Raw genomic sequence first — 17353 nt, 5'->3', positions numbered from 1 at the left:
AAGAAGGAGGAGGAGAAAGAGGGAGAAAAAGAAACGCAAGGGAATAAAAGAAAAAAAGTAATTGGAGCAACGGAAGAGGACAACAGAGAATTGGAAGGAAAGGGGAAGAAGTAGAAAAGGAAGAAAAGAGAAGGCTGGCTACGAAATAAGAAAAGAAAGGGAAGAGAGGGAAACAAAAAGAGGAAAAAGGAATAAGGGATGATGAAAAAATATGTCTTTGATAGTAATGATAATAATGATAATAATAATAATAACTTTATTTCCACTTGAACAGTGGTTATTCATTTTACATAGTGTGAGGAACGATTGGGTATAGTAGTATTTTATACTCTGACCTAGAACCATATGGTTGGTTGTGTCTACATATTAAAACTATTCATATAGGAAAAGTAAATTGAAGTCATAATATAAAATGGAATAAATGTAGAAACTAAAAACATAGTAATATTAAAAACACTATTTTAAAAAGATATCGAGTGAGTCTATTTTTAAAACTGGACACAGAGACAGCGCTAGTAACATCAGAAGGCAGACTGTTCCACATTTTTGGGCCTGTCACATCCAAACTTCTGGCACCGGTATCTGTTCGAGTCTTTGGTATAAATAAGCAACTCTGCTGTCGTGTTGAACTATCTGTTGTTTCATGAACAGTTAAAAATTTCTTATACCAATCTGGATGAAAACCATTTAGTATCTTAAAAACTGTGGTACACGTCTCCAGTTTATACTTTTCGATAATTTTTAGCCACCCAAGTTTTTGTATTATTGGTGAAGCATGATCGAATTTTCTTGCACCTCCCATAGCTAGTTTTGCGGCAAAATTTTTGTAGTTTTTGAGTCTTATTTATTACTGTTACGTTTGTGGTGCCCCATATTCTGATGCAATAGTTAATCAGACTGAGTATAATTGTCTGCACAACAAGTATTCTGGAGGGTTTGTCAAGACTCTTACTTATACGGCTTAAAAACATTAATAAACCGACTACTTTTTTTACTCATTTCATCAGTGTGTTTATCAAAGAGCATAAAAACGGTCCATGTACACACCTAGATTTTTAACATAATTACTTGGGATGATGGTGTCCCCATCTATTTGTATCACAATATTAGGAGGAACCTGTGCCAGAAGTTGTCTGTTTCCAATGAGGATACATTGGGTTTTACCTGTATTCAACATTAGACCATTAGTGAGAAAATAATTTTTTATACACTTTATGGTTGCTTCAGTGTCCCTGATTAGACGAGGTAGTTCATTAGTGTAGCTGGGAGTGCAGAAACTGTGTGTCGTCGGGTCGTATTGTACCACGAGACAATTTTTAACCTTTACAATCAAGTCGTTGACAAAGATGTTGAATAGAATTGGGCCCCAAAACTGACCCTTGTGGAACTCCAAAATGTATACTTTTTTTCTTTGATGTTGAATTCTTTACACGTACTGATTGAGTTCTATTTTTCAGGTAGCTGCTAAACCACAAGGGATCAATTTTGAGCTGAACACATTTTTGTATCAGAATGTTATGAGTAACACTGTCGAATGCTTTTAGACAGATCACATAGAGTAAGTAAAGATATTTTTTTCTGGTCCATATTTTTATATATTTTATCAGTAATCACTGTCAATGCTGTCTCAGTAGACAGATGACGCCTGAAAACCATGCTGGCTGTTGGATAAAAGTTTTTTGTCCTCTAAGTAATTTGCCAATTGGTTTGCAATAATTTTTTCTAGTATCTTAGATAAAATTGGGAGAAGTGAGATTGGCCGATAATTACTAACATTATCAACATCTCCATTTTTTAAAGATTGGTACTACTATTGCATGCTTCCAGGCGTCAGGAAACACACGGGTAACTATGGACGTATTTATAATACAAGTCAAATATTGTGCAACAACATGTAAAGCATCACGGATATAAATTTCAATGGTATGCCATCTGAACCAACAGACCTAGTATCATTTAAAGCTTTAACAGTAAGTATAACAGTACTCACGTCGACAGGGCTGAGGTCTAAAATTATTTGTGTTGAAAAGAGCAACATCAGTGTCGAGTGGTGATACATAATTATCATTGTGTAGAGTCTGTTGAGTTTTTTTCATATGTAAATTTTCCTACGTTCACAAAGTGCGAATTAAATTCATCTGCTTTATCTCCACAGTCGTCATATGGATGTACATTGGTATTGCTTTTCTTATCAGGAACAATTTCTCTGATGAGAAATATATTGAAAAGAGAATATATTGTAGTGTGTGTGTGTGTGTGTGTGTGTGTGTGTGTGTGTGTGTGTGTAGGAATCATGTTAACCCACGTTGTTGATGAAAGAAAAAATTGCATCCAGTACTAATGAGAGAGAGAGAGAGAGAGAGAGAGAGAGAGAGAGGAGAGAGAGGGAGAGAGAGAGAGAGAGAGAGGAGATGAGAGAGAGAGAGAGAGAGAGAGAGAGAGAGAGAGAGAGAGAGAGAGAGAGAGAGAGAGAGGAGAGAGAGAGGAGAGAGAGAGAGAGAGAGAGAGAGAGAGTGCCACCTTTGTCAGATTTATCTTAGAACAAAAACAACAACAACAACAACAACAACAACAACAACAAAAACGGCGTTACCGGCTCCCCTTTTTTTTTTTCTGTGTGTGTGTGTGTGTGTGTGTGTGTGTGTGTGTGTGTGTGTGTGTGTGTGTGTGTGTGTGTGTGTGTGTGTGTGTGTGTGTGTGTGTGTGTGTGTGTGTGTGTGTGTGTTTAGAGATATGTAATTAAGTGTCACTATTTGTAGGCAAAACTAATAAGTGTTTATCTGCTCTCTCTCTCTCTCTCTCTCTCTCTCTCTCTCTCTCTCTCTCTCTCTCCTCTCTCTCTCTCTCTCTCTCTCTCTCTCTCTTCTCTCTCTCTCTCTCTCTCTCTCTCTCTCTCCCGCTGATGTGTTAGCTCGGCATGTGAAAGACCGGCCAATAGGGAGGAATACGTCTCATTATTTCTGTAACTGCGGAGATGGGAAGCCGTGATTTATCTACGTGTTTTCAGAGGTACTGGTGTGGTTCAGGGAAGGGACCGCAGCCTTGAACCTACCAACGACTCTTGATCATTATTTTACTATGCAACCTAATGACAAATACATTCTGAGTCATTCGCCAGTTGATTAAAGTATAGGAAATGTCAGAGCCTCGCAAACACACACACACACGGACACACAACATAAAACATTTGAATTTAACTGGTGTATTTGTTTTTTTTTTTCTATACATCTGCGATAAATACGTTTTCGCTTGCACATCAATACCTTTCGTCGCGTCAAAACCACAGATCCCAGTTCATCAGTTCACATAATTTACATGAACATTGCAACGCACGTGTGGGCAGGAGCACACAGAATACTGTAGCTAATGAAGCAGGAACAACTAAATACACTTACTGACATTACCAGGAAGGGCAACGATAGAATTAATTGGATACATTTTACCTGAAACTAATTACGATTAAATATTTTGTGTGTAACTGTGCCAGGTGAAGGTCGAGGCCACCAGTACGTGAACGTGAAGCTGACATAACTTACCAGACTGACCTATATACGTATAACTTGCTATCCTTACTGGATCCATAGATGTTGATCACTTACAAAAAGAATGCACCCACTCACTCACTGATCTATACAAAAAGGGTCTCCAATACTCACTCAATTAGTGGCTGAGCTGTAGTGTACTTGACTGTTAGTGAGACAAAACCTGACGTAACGTACCACATAACTTAATAGCCCCGCTCCCCTCCTGGTGCTATAGATGCTGATCACTGACAGGAAGGATCCCATATAAAACACTCTAACATTTCGAATTCTCCTCACGGACCCTAAGGAGAGCTTCACTATTCCCGTATCGGAGTGAGACAGCAGCGGCGTCTGGGCGCCTCCTCACGCCCCCAGAACTCCCCTCGTCATAGTTCAGCTTTCCTCATTATAATCGGATTACCAGCGCGTCTGGGAACTCATGTGGGGCGTGAGGTATTGGGTATATAAGTTAAGCCCGGAATGGTTAGCGTGCGGGAATTATCAAGGAGTTATAATTCTGGCTGCCGATAAGACTTTTTTCATCTAGACAATACGCACAAAGGTAATAGCATGAAATTATGAAAAGGAGCTGCGTTCTTGAGTTAAAAATTATCAGTCCTCTGTAATTTATCCCAAAGCTGCTCCTGACTCATCATACACTCGTTTTCTCAGCAAGTCGTCGAAGTTAGCAGTGAATTCCAATAAAGAATAAGCCTTAGCGAGCCTCCCTCCCTTGGGACGAGGTGGCGCGACGCTGGATCTCAAACTTCTGCAAACTGGGGGGGCCACGTCGCCTCAGGGTCAGTGTTCCGACGTCCCTCAACAATACCACGCACAGATCCCGGCTTAAGATATTGGAAAATCCTTCACAAACATCGGGGTTTTGCTGCTACTTCGCCGGAAAAATCATTGCCCCTAGCCAACAACACGCAAAACACACCAAATGATTTAAACTCTGGAACTCTGCCTCAGTTTGTTGTCTACTTCGCCTTTCTTTCCTTCCTCTCAAGATGGTGATTTAAGTCTACTGTTCTTTCTTTTCCTTCCACTATCTCCTTCTCTTCCTCCTCTAAACATTTCACTGAATCCTGCCTTCCCTTCCCTTCCTACCCTCCCTTCTTCAGTTTAATTATCTTCTTCCTCTTTCTTTTCCCTACACGACCTCTTCTATTCCTTTCCTCCTTCAAAGGAACTATCGCTTCTATTGCAAAAATCACTTGTACAGTCGCTTCCCCTTCCTTTCCTACCCTCCCGTATGGGCACTTTCCCTTCCCTCCTTACCGTCCCTCCTTCAGTTAAGTTTCCTTCTTTCCCTCCCTCATTGACTTGAGTTCCTTTCTTCCCATCACCTATTCCCTCCACGACCTCCACTTCTACCCACTAACACGGTAACCTCACGTCTCGGCTGAACATCTTGAGACTCGTCCTTCTCTCTGGCCTTCCTGCCTTCCCTCTCAACCTGCCAACCCGCAAAACATATCTCGAGCCGCCTCAGATCCCCGCCGAGTGTCTGATGCACCTGAATAACGACAGGTAACTTTTCCACCGCAAGTACGTGTCAGGGAAGTTTAGCTGTGCAGTTGCCGATAAGGAGACAGATGATCCAGGGTATTCGTGTGGCGGCGGGGCGCTACATTGAGAGGTGCCACGTGAAGGTGAGCCATAGATCACTGGCTGCTCGTGTTACTAGGCCAGAGCCAAGCTGTTTCTTTTTGGGGACCTGATATAAGGAGTATCTGTTTATTAAGCGAGTAAATGAAATAGAAACTCATATATGAAGTATCTGCTTTACATTAAAAATCCCGTAAAGATCATAATTGGGAAAACTGGAGGTAGTTGTCTGATCATTGTTGTCTAACACTTTACGCATACAGCACCACTATTTCAGGCAATTGTACCTCGGTAGTGGCGGGTTTCGTATTGTTTTGTATCGTCACCGCTTCAGGCAATTGTACCTCGGCAGTAGCGGGTTTTGTATATGTATTTTGTTTCTCCCTCTGCAGTGCCTCGGGGCGTGGGTCGGTGGCTGCTCTCCGAAGCAGGATCGAGAGTACAATTACTGTTTCCGAGGTTGTAAGGCGCCGAGTTTGGTGCCGCAAGGCCTCTGCTCGCTAAGTTATAATAGGTTGTGAGCTTATGCCTCCTCCGATGGTGTCTGGTTTAATTATTTACGGAATTGTTAAACTGTTTCAGCCTGCGTCCGTGTTCCGAGCAACGCGTGGTGTACAGAAGTCAGTGTGGTGCAGCAGTAAGGAATATGCTCCAATCAGCCTTCACGGTCTGCTATTTCCCTTCAGTCCACAATCTGAAAGGAATATTCACTACCACCACGAGTCTCAGAATACGTCTGTCAATTTTGTACACGACAAGGTTCTTCATGGAAAGAGCTGTTCAATTATATCGGCTTTTACCGTCTCCATCCCACGCCCCACCAGAGGCATTAAATAACTATAGTCCAGGAGGGAGTCCCGCGTGTCGCTGCGCTGGTTCAGGTCTCGCTCATCAATCAGGGATACTTGCAACTCTATTCGCTTTAATGTTTCGATATATATTAAGCCAATAATACTTTTTGCTGTCCCTTTTTTGTTGCATGCGTGAAGATATTTTGTAATGTAAATTTTTCTGTTAACTTTCTTCACCATTTTTCTAATCGTTAAGTGGTGAGTGGTTTAAGAGGTGGTAGTGATGAATGTTACAGGGGATATAGCAAGGCTGACGTAAACAAAATTCGCTAGTGTTTTTTTACGCTCTTTCGTTATGTTGGTGTGGTGAATGTTTGAACTACACCAATGGGGAGAGTGGTGAGTTATGGTGATGATTGGTGATAACTATGAGTGCTACGAATGAGTGACAATGACACTTCGGTGGTTATGGTGATGAATGTGTGGAGACTTTGCTGGTTATGGTGGTTGGTTTGGGTAGCTGTGATAATGGTGATGATAGTGAAGGTGGTGATGATAGTGAAGGTAGTGGTGATAGTGGAGGTCAACGTAGGTGTTTCGGAATGGCTGTGATGGTGGTAGTGGTGACAGTGGTAGAGAAAATAACTTAGAAATAAACGGAATGGAAGCAGCAAGGGAGGGAGAGAGGAAGGAAAGAAGGATGTGGAGGAAATGAAAAGCAACAGAGAAGGAAACATTTGGAAAGAACGAGAGAGAGAGAGAGAGAGAGAGAGAGAGAGAGAGAGAGAGAGAGAGAGAGAGAGAGAGAGAGAGAGAGAGAGAGAGAGAGAGAGAGAGAGAAACCTGATGCTGTTACATGGTGAATCCCTTAATGAGCATTACAGCACTAAACGTTTAACACTCCCTCCCCTCACAACCCTTTCCTCTCACCCTCTCCCCATCTCCCCTTATCCATCCCTCACCCTCTCCCCATCCTCCCCTTACTCACCCCTCACCCTCCTTCACTCCCCTCACCCTCCGCATCTCGCTCTGTGTTCCCCCACGCCGGGAGCTTTTCACCCGTCGCAGTAACGATTTACAACCCAATAAACAAGCCGTGATTCCATTCCGCCGCATGGAAAACATTGGTTTCTAGTAGTGCCGGGATAGCGCTTGCCGTTAAATGCGAGGCTATACAAGTATTCGTTTCATGGACGTAAAAAATTCGCCGCGTATGTTCCAGGGAAGTAATGCTGGATGGGTATGAGGTAACGCAAGGCAGGGACCAAATGTGACGCTGTGCTTGAGTGTATCAGGGGATGAGTGTGTGTGTGTGTGTGTGTGTGTGTGTGTGTAGGGGGGAAGTATGTGTGTGGATGTGTTATGAGAAGTAATACTGGATGAAGCAACGCAAGGCAGATGTAACGCAGCGTTTGAATGAAGGAAGGAATGAGTGTTGATAAGTGTGGGTGTGTGTGGAAGCGAGGAGTGAGTGTGAATGTGTTGCAGGGAAGTAATACTGGATGAGGTAACGCGAGACAGAAACTTGATGTGATGTAGCAGCTGTGTATAGCAAGGAATGAGAACCAGTGTGTGTGTATGTGTGTGTGTGTGTGTGTGTGTGTGTGTGTGTGTGTGTGTGTGTATGTGTGTGTAATAATAATAATAATAATAATAATAAACGGTTTATTCTTTAGGCAGTCAACAAACTGAAAATGTACATTGGGGGTGGGGAAATACTTGACATTAATCCTAAAGGTAAGTCAAATCTAGAAGAGACTATTGATTGATGGCTCGCACCATGGTGGGAATCGCACTGAGTCTGTACCGGTCCGTACGTGGCGCCTTTAGGGGCGTTATCTTATTGTGGTGTCTGGTGGCACGGGTAGGGCGAGGCGCGTCAGGCGGCAGCATGTTTCTGAGACGTGGATGTGTGTAGGGGGGGGAAGTATGTGTGTGGATGTGTTATGATAAGTAATACTGGATGAAGCAACGCAAGGCAGATGTGACGCAGCGTTTGAATGAAGGAAGGAATGAGTGTTGATAAGTGTGGGTGTGTGTGGAAGCGAGGAGTGAGTGTGAATGTGTTGCAGGGAAGTAATACTGGATGAGGTAACGCGAGACAGAAACTTGATGTGATGTAGCGGCTGTGTATAGCAAGGAATGAGAACCAGTGTGTGTGTATGTATATGTGTGTGTGTGTGTGTGTGTGTGTGTGTGTGTGTGTGTGTGTGTGTATCAATAAGCGCACGTAGGGTTGGGTAGGAAGACGGGCAGTAACATCACCTCCCCATCCTGTCAGAGTGCGAATCCCTCCCATACATGCTGCATCGGGTGTCGTCGCCGCGGGTCGGGGACTATTAATACCGCGTCCTATTTCAGTCCATCAGCCGCCGGCGTCAAAGGTAGAAGGGGGACACTATATACTGTAATGGTCACTTTGGAATGAAAGGCGAAATTGTCGATAGGAATGTGTGTGTGTGTGTGTGTGTGTGTGTGTGTGTGTGTGTGTGTGTGGCTCGGGGCATCTGGATTATTGATGATTATTGTCACGGTGTGTGTGTGTGTGTGTGTGTGTGTGTGTGTGTGTGTGTGTGTGTGTGTGTGTGTGTGTGTGTGTGTGTGTGTGTGTGTGTGTGTGTGTGTGTGTTATGGATTGTCTTTGTAAAGGTCTGTTGTGTGAGTGTGTTGGATTTGTTGTGTTGTGATCTGTGTGTGTGTGTGTGTGTGTGTGTGTGTGTGTGTGTGTGTGTGTGTGTAATGTGAGGGTGTATTGTATCAGTCATAAAAATAACACCATCCGTAGCATCATCATCATCATCATCATCATTTTAATTATCATCCTCATTATCCTAATTATCATTATTATCATCAGAATGACTTTTTTCCTCTTGTTGCTTACTGTTGCCTCAGGAGTGCAGGAAGAGACGAGTTTTTAAAAGGAATAATTCATGTATTTTTCAATCATGTATTTTTCAAACAATATTTCTTCGAACCTTAAGGATTAATTTTCATATATAATTTTATTTCTTATACAATTCCACGTGACTGAACAGAATACAACTTTTGCTTTTTTTTACATGTGCTGAGTTATATATGGCACGATTTTTTTTCATTTTGACAATTTTATAAAAGAGTAATTGGTGTATTTCACAAACAATATTTCTATGAATATTTTCCTTCTTAAACAAGCATACCGGAATTCAACGTGATTCACTAGATATACAAGTTTCCTTTTCATCTGTATTGAATTTTAAATAGCACGACTTTTTATTTTTTATATATATTCTATACTGCGTGTGTGTACATGCGTGGGAGAAGATTCCTCCCATCCGATACCACGTTTTTCTCAATATTTAGTTTTACTTCTCTATAAATCAACTAGTCTATCTTTTTTCCTCCTTTTTTCAGCTCCACGTTTCCGTAAACTGCTCACTTTTTTATCTCTTTCCCGTCCACCACTTTCTATTTTACTGTCTACTTCCCGTTAGTCCTTCATTTCCCGTTACTGTCAGAATGTCTGTTTTTTTTTACTATTTTTTTCTCTCTGTTCCGTTCCCACCCTTCTTTATTTGTCTTCTTCCTGCCTTCATCCTTCCTTCGTCTCTTCCTGTTTCCTGTGACCTTTTTTTCTGTTTGTCTCCTCTCTTTATTTATTGGTGCAAAATCATTCTCGATTATTTTATTTTTGATCTGGAGTTCCTGATGTCGCTTTCAATTTTCCTTTCCTTGTTTCACTTCTTCGTCTCTTTCGGAACGTACTTATATTTTTCTCTTCACTCCTTTCTTCTCGAGGCTTCCCTCTCCTTTTGGACCCCCTTCTCATCTTCCTCCTTTTATTTTCCTCTCTCGCTTATCTTTGACATTTTCTTCTCACCCGTCGCAATATAAAGATATTTTTCTTATCTTCCCAGTATATAACTTTTCACCTCAATTCTTTAGTTTCCTTCCATGGATTCGCTCTCTCTTCTTCTCTCTCCCTTCATCTTACTGCACGTTTCACCGATTCCTCCATCCTTACCTCTCTCCTTTTTCCTGGCAATAGGGTACACCATACTTTCTTCCACCTACTCCTTCACATTGCAAGACTTGTATTCAGTTCACCTCCTCCTCTTCCTCTTCCTCAGTCTTATTTCCTCAGTCTTCCTTTTGCCAGTTCATTCACTTTGCTCATCTCAGACTCAGTCCTCCTCTTCCTTCTCACTCGAATTCCTTGTCTCATTCCTTTGCAACGTTTTCTCAGGTCTCCTGTGATCTTTTGTACTTTTCTTTGTATCACCTGTCCACTGTCTTCTTAGTATTCTTTTTAGTATCTATTCACATTGTGTCTACCTTTAGTGTATCTGTCTACCGCATATCTGTCTAGTGATCTGTCTACCGCATACCTGTCATATTTGTACGTCACTTTTCATATCACCCGTCTACCTTGTACCTTTCTTTTTATTACTTGTCCACCTCGTATCTGCCTTTCTTATATTCATCGTGTGTCTTGTTCGTGACTTTATTTCATGTTTTCTGTCACGTATTCACCATGTTCCTTTCTTTTTTTTCTTTTTATCGGCTGTTCATCTTGTACCTGCCTTTTGTTTTATTACCTTTCACGATATACTTAATTTTTCAAACACTTCTTTTTTATATAATTTCACAACCGAGTACGTTCATTCCTTTATACTTTTTTCACATCGCTAACTACCGTCTTCCTACCTTTTCTATAACTATTTTTACATCAAGTGACTACCGTGAATATACCTTTGTTAAACCTGACCACTATTTTTTATATATCTACTTTTTTTTTTTTTCTTTCTCTTTCTCAACTGCCCCCAGTGTACCCTCCTTTCCCGTACCACTGAGGATGTACCATTGTCGTGTGCCCGAGAGTAGCTGTGGCAATCCCATACCGGAGATGATACGGAGATGATGCACCTGGGGACCGACAGCGCCTTGGTAAGTCTCTTTACCCTTCGAGGGGCGCGCGCGCATGTGTGTGTGTGTGTGTGTGTGTGTGTGTGTGTGTGTGTGTGTGTGTGTGTGTGTGTGTATACGCCGAGTCCATTTTACCCTTTCATCTCTTTTTTTCCTTAACTCTTGTCTTATTTGCTCACAACTCTTGGTTCGTGTATTGAAATGCCTCCCTCCCCCCCCCCTCTCTCTCTCTCTCTCTCTCTCTCTTGAAGACATTTTCTTTAAGAGCCACAAAGAGATTAATCGGGTTTTCATGGGTGTTTTCTACGCTGATGAAACAATATACGAGTATTTGTTAAATTATCACTATAATTATGTAAACTTTTCAATTGAAAAGCCCAATAAATCATATCAAAACCTATTAGATGTATGACAGCTATGAGTTTCTAAACTTTCTAATATTGTATTATCTGTACAACTTTGCAGTGTAGGCACCAGTGAGTAAAAAAATAAAAGATAAAGTAAATCAAATATTTCAGTGCTCGTAGCTTATTTTTGATCATTCGTCGCCAAAAAGGCGTGATTACGTCAGACAGGGAACAGTGAGCAATAACACTTCAGTGGTCGTAGCTTCAGCTTTGCTTTGTGTTTCCTCATCCGTCTCTTATAAGAAGACGTGATTGAGTCAAGCAGTGAACCGGTCAACAAACGCTGCCATGAAACATTCCTCACGCAACACAACACTGCCCGTCGCCTTGTAAGTATTCGGGTCCGCCAGCCGGGTAGCGCCGCCTCATCGCGCCCAGCCTGCCTTTGATGACTCGCCGATCACAGAAACTGACCCTCGTTCCAGCTCATGTGTCTCTCTGGATTATATTTCTTTTTTTACGAGGCGTCTTAAATCACAGTGGCCCAAGTCGCCCCTTTCCTTCCTCTTCGCTAGCACCACTTCGCTTCCCCTCCTCTCCTTCCTTCCTTCCCTTCACGGCTCTATTTTCTGCCTTTCTTATCTCCGCATGGACACCATCGTCAGGCTAGCTTTATGTCCACGCCCTCCCCGCACCCTTCCACCGCTTCCTCCCTCCTCCATCTATCCTATTCTCCTGCTGTCATAGTTTTCCTTCCTCGATCTCTCTTCCACCCTCCTCTCCCCTCCGTCACACACGCTCCTAGTCCTCCCCGCCCAGTCCTCAGCCCTCCCCTGTTATTTCCCGCCAAATGTATTACTCCAGCCTGAACGGAGTGGCTCCTTCATAGCTCTCCAGTGACCTCCAGCTCTCCCAACCTCTCCTTTGAACCTTGCCCCTCCTTCACACGCGCTCCCACTTTCTTACCCATTCACTTTCTCAACGTTTCCTTCGCTCGCTCTCTTTTTCTCTCTCTCTCCCGCTTTCTTTCTTTCTCTCTCTCTCCTTCATCTCGTTCGTCCTTACCTCTTTTCCCTCCGGCAATGAATTCTCCTCCACGCCTTTGGCTACACAGAGGTCATCGTGGGTGCTCTGTGTGAAGTGCCCCCGTCTCTCTCTCTCTCTCTCTCTCTCTCTCTCTCTCTCTCTCTCTCTCTCTCTCTCTCTCTCTCTCTCTCTCTCTCTCTCTCTCACTCGCTCGGCCTCACCAAAAGACTTTCTTGTAAATATTTCATACTGGACAAAAGACTCGCCCGGGAGGATCCGGCGCCGGAGAGAAGTGCTGGCTGAGATGAACAGAGTCTGAAACGCTGTGTATTTATTTTCTTCCTTTTATTGTTTGAAGGAGCCTGACCAAGACTACAAGATGGGGGAAAAAAAACTGACCGAAGACTACACGAAATAAAACAAAAAATACTATATGGTGCTGGATTGAAAGGAATGGATTCTGAAACGTAGTCTATTTTTTCGTTCTTGTGTCTGAGGAAGGTTGACCAATGACTACGAAAAATGGAAAAAAATGCTACCTTGGCGCTCCTTTTAAGAAACTGCAGTCGGCATGGGACAAGCTGAGAAGATTACATTGATTTTTTTTTTTCTAAGGCATAGGAGGTCTGACCCGAGAGAAAACAAAAACAAAACAAAACATTGGAGTCAGGAGGCAGGATTTAATTAAAAGCATGACTGAAAGCAGCATATACGAATTAAGCTCGCGCCGCCATAGGAATAAAAAATGAATAAATAGAAAAAAAAGAACTCGATATAAATAGTATGTGAATGTGCATTATGTACCATTTCATCAGCGGCACATTATATATTTACCCTGACATTACGAGGGACGAGGGTTCGAATCCTGGAACGGGAACGCCGGGAGTATGTTACTGTATCTCAGACAGGTGAAGATAAGATACGCCAGAGTTCTTACTAAGGGTCAATTCTTCTCCTTTAGTGTTTCTTGTGTTCGTACTAAGGCTTTAGTAAATTTCAAAATATACGGTACACGAGAAAGGAGAACCGCGGGCAGACTAGGCAGTAAAAATTAGTAAAGTTGAGTCGACACCTACGAACCATCACAATAAAGTTCAAATTACGTAAGTGAAACAAAGTACAAACATACATATTAGCAAAAATATTAACAAAAGGTAAGAATATCACAATTACGAACTACGTATATGAAATATAAAGTACAAACACACGTAGAAGCAAAGAAAGGAACAATATTATTACTACAGTTACATTACTAAAGGTCACGGTCAGTGGCTGATTAAAAAAAATATTGATAAGAGTAATATATTGATATACGTAAGTAATGTTTTTATACTGGGACAGCCATGTGTAGGCCTGCTGGCTTCTTTCACCTTCCTACACATTAGTTATATTACTAGAGGTATATACTGTCACTGGCAATACCTGACTAAAAAAATAATGGAGTAATATGTGGATATACGTACAGTAATGTTTTATATATGACTGTCACATGTAGGCCTGCAGGATTCTTAGAGTTTCCTTTATTTCCTGAGTTTTTTGTTTTCTCAGTAATCTACCGCACTCACTCCCACTCTGTAAAGTTTTCCCTCAATCTTAAGTCCTCCAATCTATTGACAATTTAAGTTTGTGGATCTTATAACAAGATTGTAGTGACTGCTGTATCATCGTTTCCCGACCGTGGGAGAAGAAGAAAAAAAAAGTAGAAGAAAAGAAAAAGTAGGGAAAAGAAAGAAGCATACAATTTTATAAGCACTAGTAATTGTTCATCTCCTCTTGTCCCCTTCTTTCCCATACATTTAATTCATTTGAGTTCCACGTCCTGGTCCTCTACAAGGTACCTGGTGTTCCCTTTAAAAGTATGAATGGTTGTGTCGCTGGATGTCGTCAGTGTTAGAGGCTTAGAAATCCTCAGCAATGGTCAGAACTTTTTTTATCTATATTAGAATTATAATTTCCAACCGGCTCAGTTATTCTGGCCTCTAATTACTGTGTCTCGCTTTGTTGAAGTATGAATGGTTGTGTCGCTGGATGTCGTCAGTGTTAGAGGCTTAGAAATCCTCAGCAATGGTCAGAACTTTTTTTATCTATATTAGAATTATAATTTCCAACCGGCTCAGTTATTCTGGCCTCTAATTACTGTGTCTCGCTTTGTTGGAGAGAAAAAAAAAATGTAAATTCGACGGTCACAGAAACGCATCTCTCAGTGCACAGACTCAAGGTTCTATTATTCAACATGGAATTTCCTAAAAAAAAAATGTTTGTCGAGTATGATAAAAATTATAATTCCCTACCGCCCGAGTTGTCCTACTTCTAATTACTGTATTTTGTTTGCAAGTCACAGAAAAAAAAAAAAAAAAAAACTGACCGCCTTTGAAACACTTCTACCACACCCTTTGTATTATTCAACGACGGATTCCCTAAAAACAAGAAAAAAGTATCTGTCGGGTAGATAAATGTTAACACTTACTTGGAAGTTCGTAGCAATGATTTCACTTGCGGAATGTGAGTGGAAGTGCAAAGCTTTATCAGGTAATCTGACCCACAGTACATATTTTGATATTGGTAGCGATTCCAGGACGCATTGAATATTATCTAAGATTTTATTTCATGTAAAAAAGGTAGCCAGGAGAGAGAGAGAGAGAGAGAGAGAGAGAGAGAGAGAGAGAGAGAGAGAGAGAGAGAGAGAGAGAAAGCAATTCCAACGAGACTGATCAATTTCCTCCATCAGTTAACTAATTCATTCACGTTTCATCTCCACTGCATCAGAAATCCCTGTGACCATTCCGGAAATTTGTGTTGTGCGTGACTGTTTGCCCCGACCCGTCAGCACTCGCCACTCCTTTATCCCTTCAGCCTCACTCGCTTCGTCCTGAACATCACTGGCGCTGTCTTTCACTCACTCTACTCTTTAGCTTCACTTATTCTATCCTTCATCCCTCACTCGCTCTGTCCTTCATCCCTCACTTTCTCTACCCTTTTACCTCACTCTCTATTCTTCGTCCCTCACTCTCTCCATCCTTCATCCCTCACTCGCTCTATCCTTCCTCACTCGCTAGCCACACAGTCACATTTCTCTCAGCAATGCAAGACGGCAACTATGAATGTACGAGAATGGAAATTTTTCGTAATTCCGGCAGCTAAAAAATGGATATTAATGGGAACTATAGGGCTAAATGACTCGCAATATCCAGGCTCCGTATTGCGATAATAAAAGTGAAGTGGTGCGTTTTAGCCACGTGTACTGGCGGGCATTAATTAATCATGCACCTGCAATCAAGGCAACACGCGTACTTCAGGAAAATCACTGTCTGTTTTAGTAAATTCCCGTGGAGTGTTGGGAAAATATTTTAACTTCTTTCCACTTTGTTTTTCTGCGTGGGGCAATAGTTTAACATTGGTAGATATGATGATGTTAGGTAGTTTTTTTTTTCGGTGTTTCAATGTAAAAACCAGTTACATTTTCTTTTCTTTTTTTCCTTACTTTTTTTTATTTTTTATTTATTTATTTATTTTTTTTTAAACATCAGCGAGAACAAGTTTGCATGTCACAGTGTACGTGATTACTGTCTATCGTTGACTCATGTCATGTGGCTTATTACTTCAGTGCCCTTTTAGCCTCATTCTGCCCAGGCTCTTTCCCCTCCCGTTCATAACCTGGGTAATCTGACGAAGACTTCTTTCTACTTTGTCTCGAAATATAAATCGAAGTTGAGAAAAAACAAGAACATGTCAATTATCACATTATCGTGTTAGTTGTTGATTCCCCAGTTTTTGTATAATCGGTAATCAATACTGTTACATTTAATAAGTGATAAATGCAAGTAAACTTGTTCAAGAGGCTGCCGTTTAATATACACTACCTGCGTACCAGTGATGCCAGCCCTGTCACCTGCCAGCCACTCACCCATCACCATACAGGCAGCCATCATCCCAGCAGCCAATCACCTATCACTCACCAGTCAATCAAACATCCGCTGATTGATTCTGCTCAATATTCCAACACTTTCTTTGGTGTGACTTATTATTTATCACCCATCAGTCAGCCACTCAATCAGCCAACCACTGTTACACTTTGCTCAATATTCCAACACTTACTTTTCTGACTGTTATTTATTTATTATTTTTTTTATTACCCACCGGTCAGTCAGTCAGTCAATCAGTCACTGAAAGACTCCCCTGAATATTCGAGTACTCCTTTGCTCTAACTGTATCTTTCAAAATATCGTCTAAATCTGTACACACTAAATGTGAATAATTTGCTAACACTTATCTTTTAGAATTATAATCTTAATCTACACAAGACCATTTTATTAAACTGTGACAAAGCCTTACTAGTCAAAGGGTTAATTAATCGCCCACCACCGCGCCGGGACAAAGGACTGAGCCGATCAAACATGCCGCCACAGGGTGAGTATGTCAGTGAGTCTCCGCGTGATTGGTGCAGTCAGGCCTTGTATTGTGTTGTTGCGCCACCCACGGATCCCCTTCATCATGTCACATAAAGATGAGATTTGCTGTTTCATTTGAGTCACCCTGGAATAAAACTAAATTTGCCTTTCGTTTTTTTTTTCGTTTTTTTTTTTTCTTTATATTTATTCACTTATTTTAGAACCGTGTTATAAGCGGGAATGTACAGTAAAGAGACCAATTTCGCTCTGGTTTACTTTATTATTTGCTTCGATAATGGTGATTTTTTCTTTTTTTGTTCTGCATTCTTATATTGTTAAGGGAAAGAAACTAATATGCATTAATTTTCTTTATCATTTACTTCAACGACAGACCAATTTTGTTTAGTTCACTGTATCATTTGCTTCAACAATGGTTAAGATATCAAGGATTTTTTCTACATTCTCATATCGTTAGGGGAAGAAAAGTAATATGCGTTAATTTCCTCTATCACTTACTTGGACAGAAGCAATGTTGGTATTATTAGGTTTTCGAGTCTATCGTAATTTTTTTTTTTTTACACGTGAAGTACAAAAAAAAAAAAAAAAGATAAAAGCTACAAAAGAGGAAAGACATGAACAACAAAAAATAAGTATCTGAATATGCCGTTCCTAAGCAGATAATAATAAAAAAAATAAAAGTTAACCAGACGGAATCACCTTTTGCATCAACGAAGGCTAATATCATCTTGTATTTCCCTCCCTTG

This window comes from Scylla paramamosain, unplaced genomic scaffold, assembly GCF_035594125.1.
Source record: "Scylla paramamosain isolate STU-SP2022 unplaced genomic scaffold, ASM3559412v1 Contig7, whole genome shotgun sequence".
Lineage (NCBI taxonomy): Eukaryota > Metazoa > Arthropoda > Malacostraca > Decapoda > Portunidae > Scylla > Scylla paramamosain.
This window is presented reverse-complemented; position numbering follows the sequence as displayed.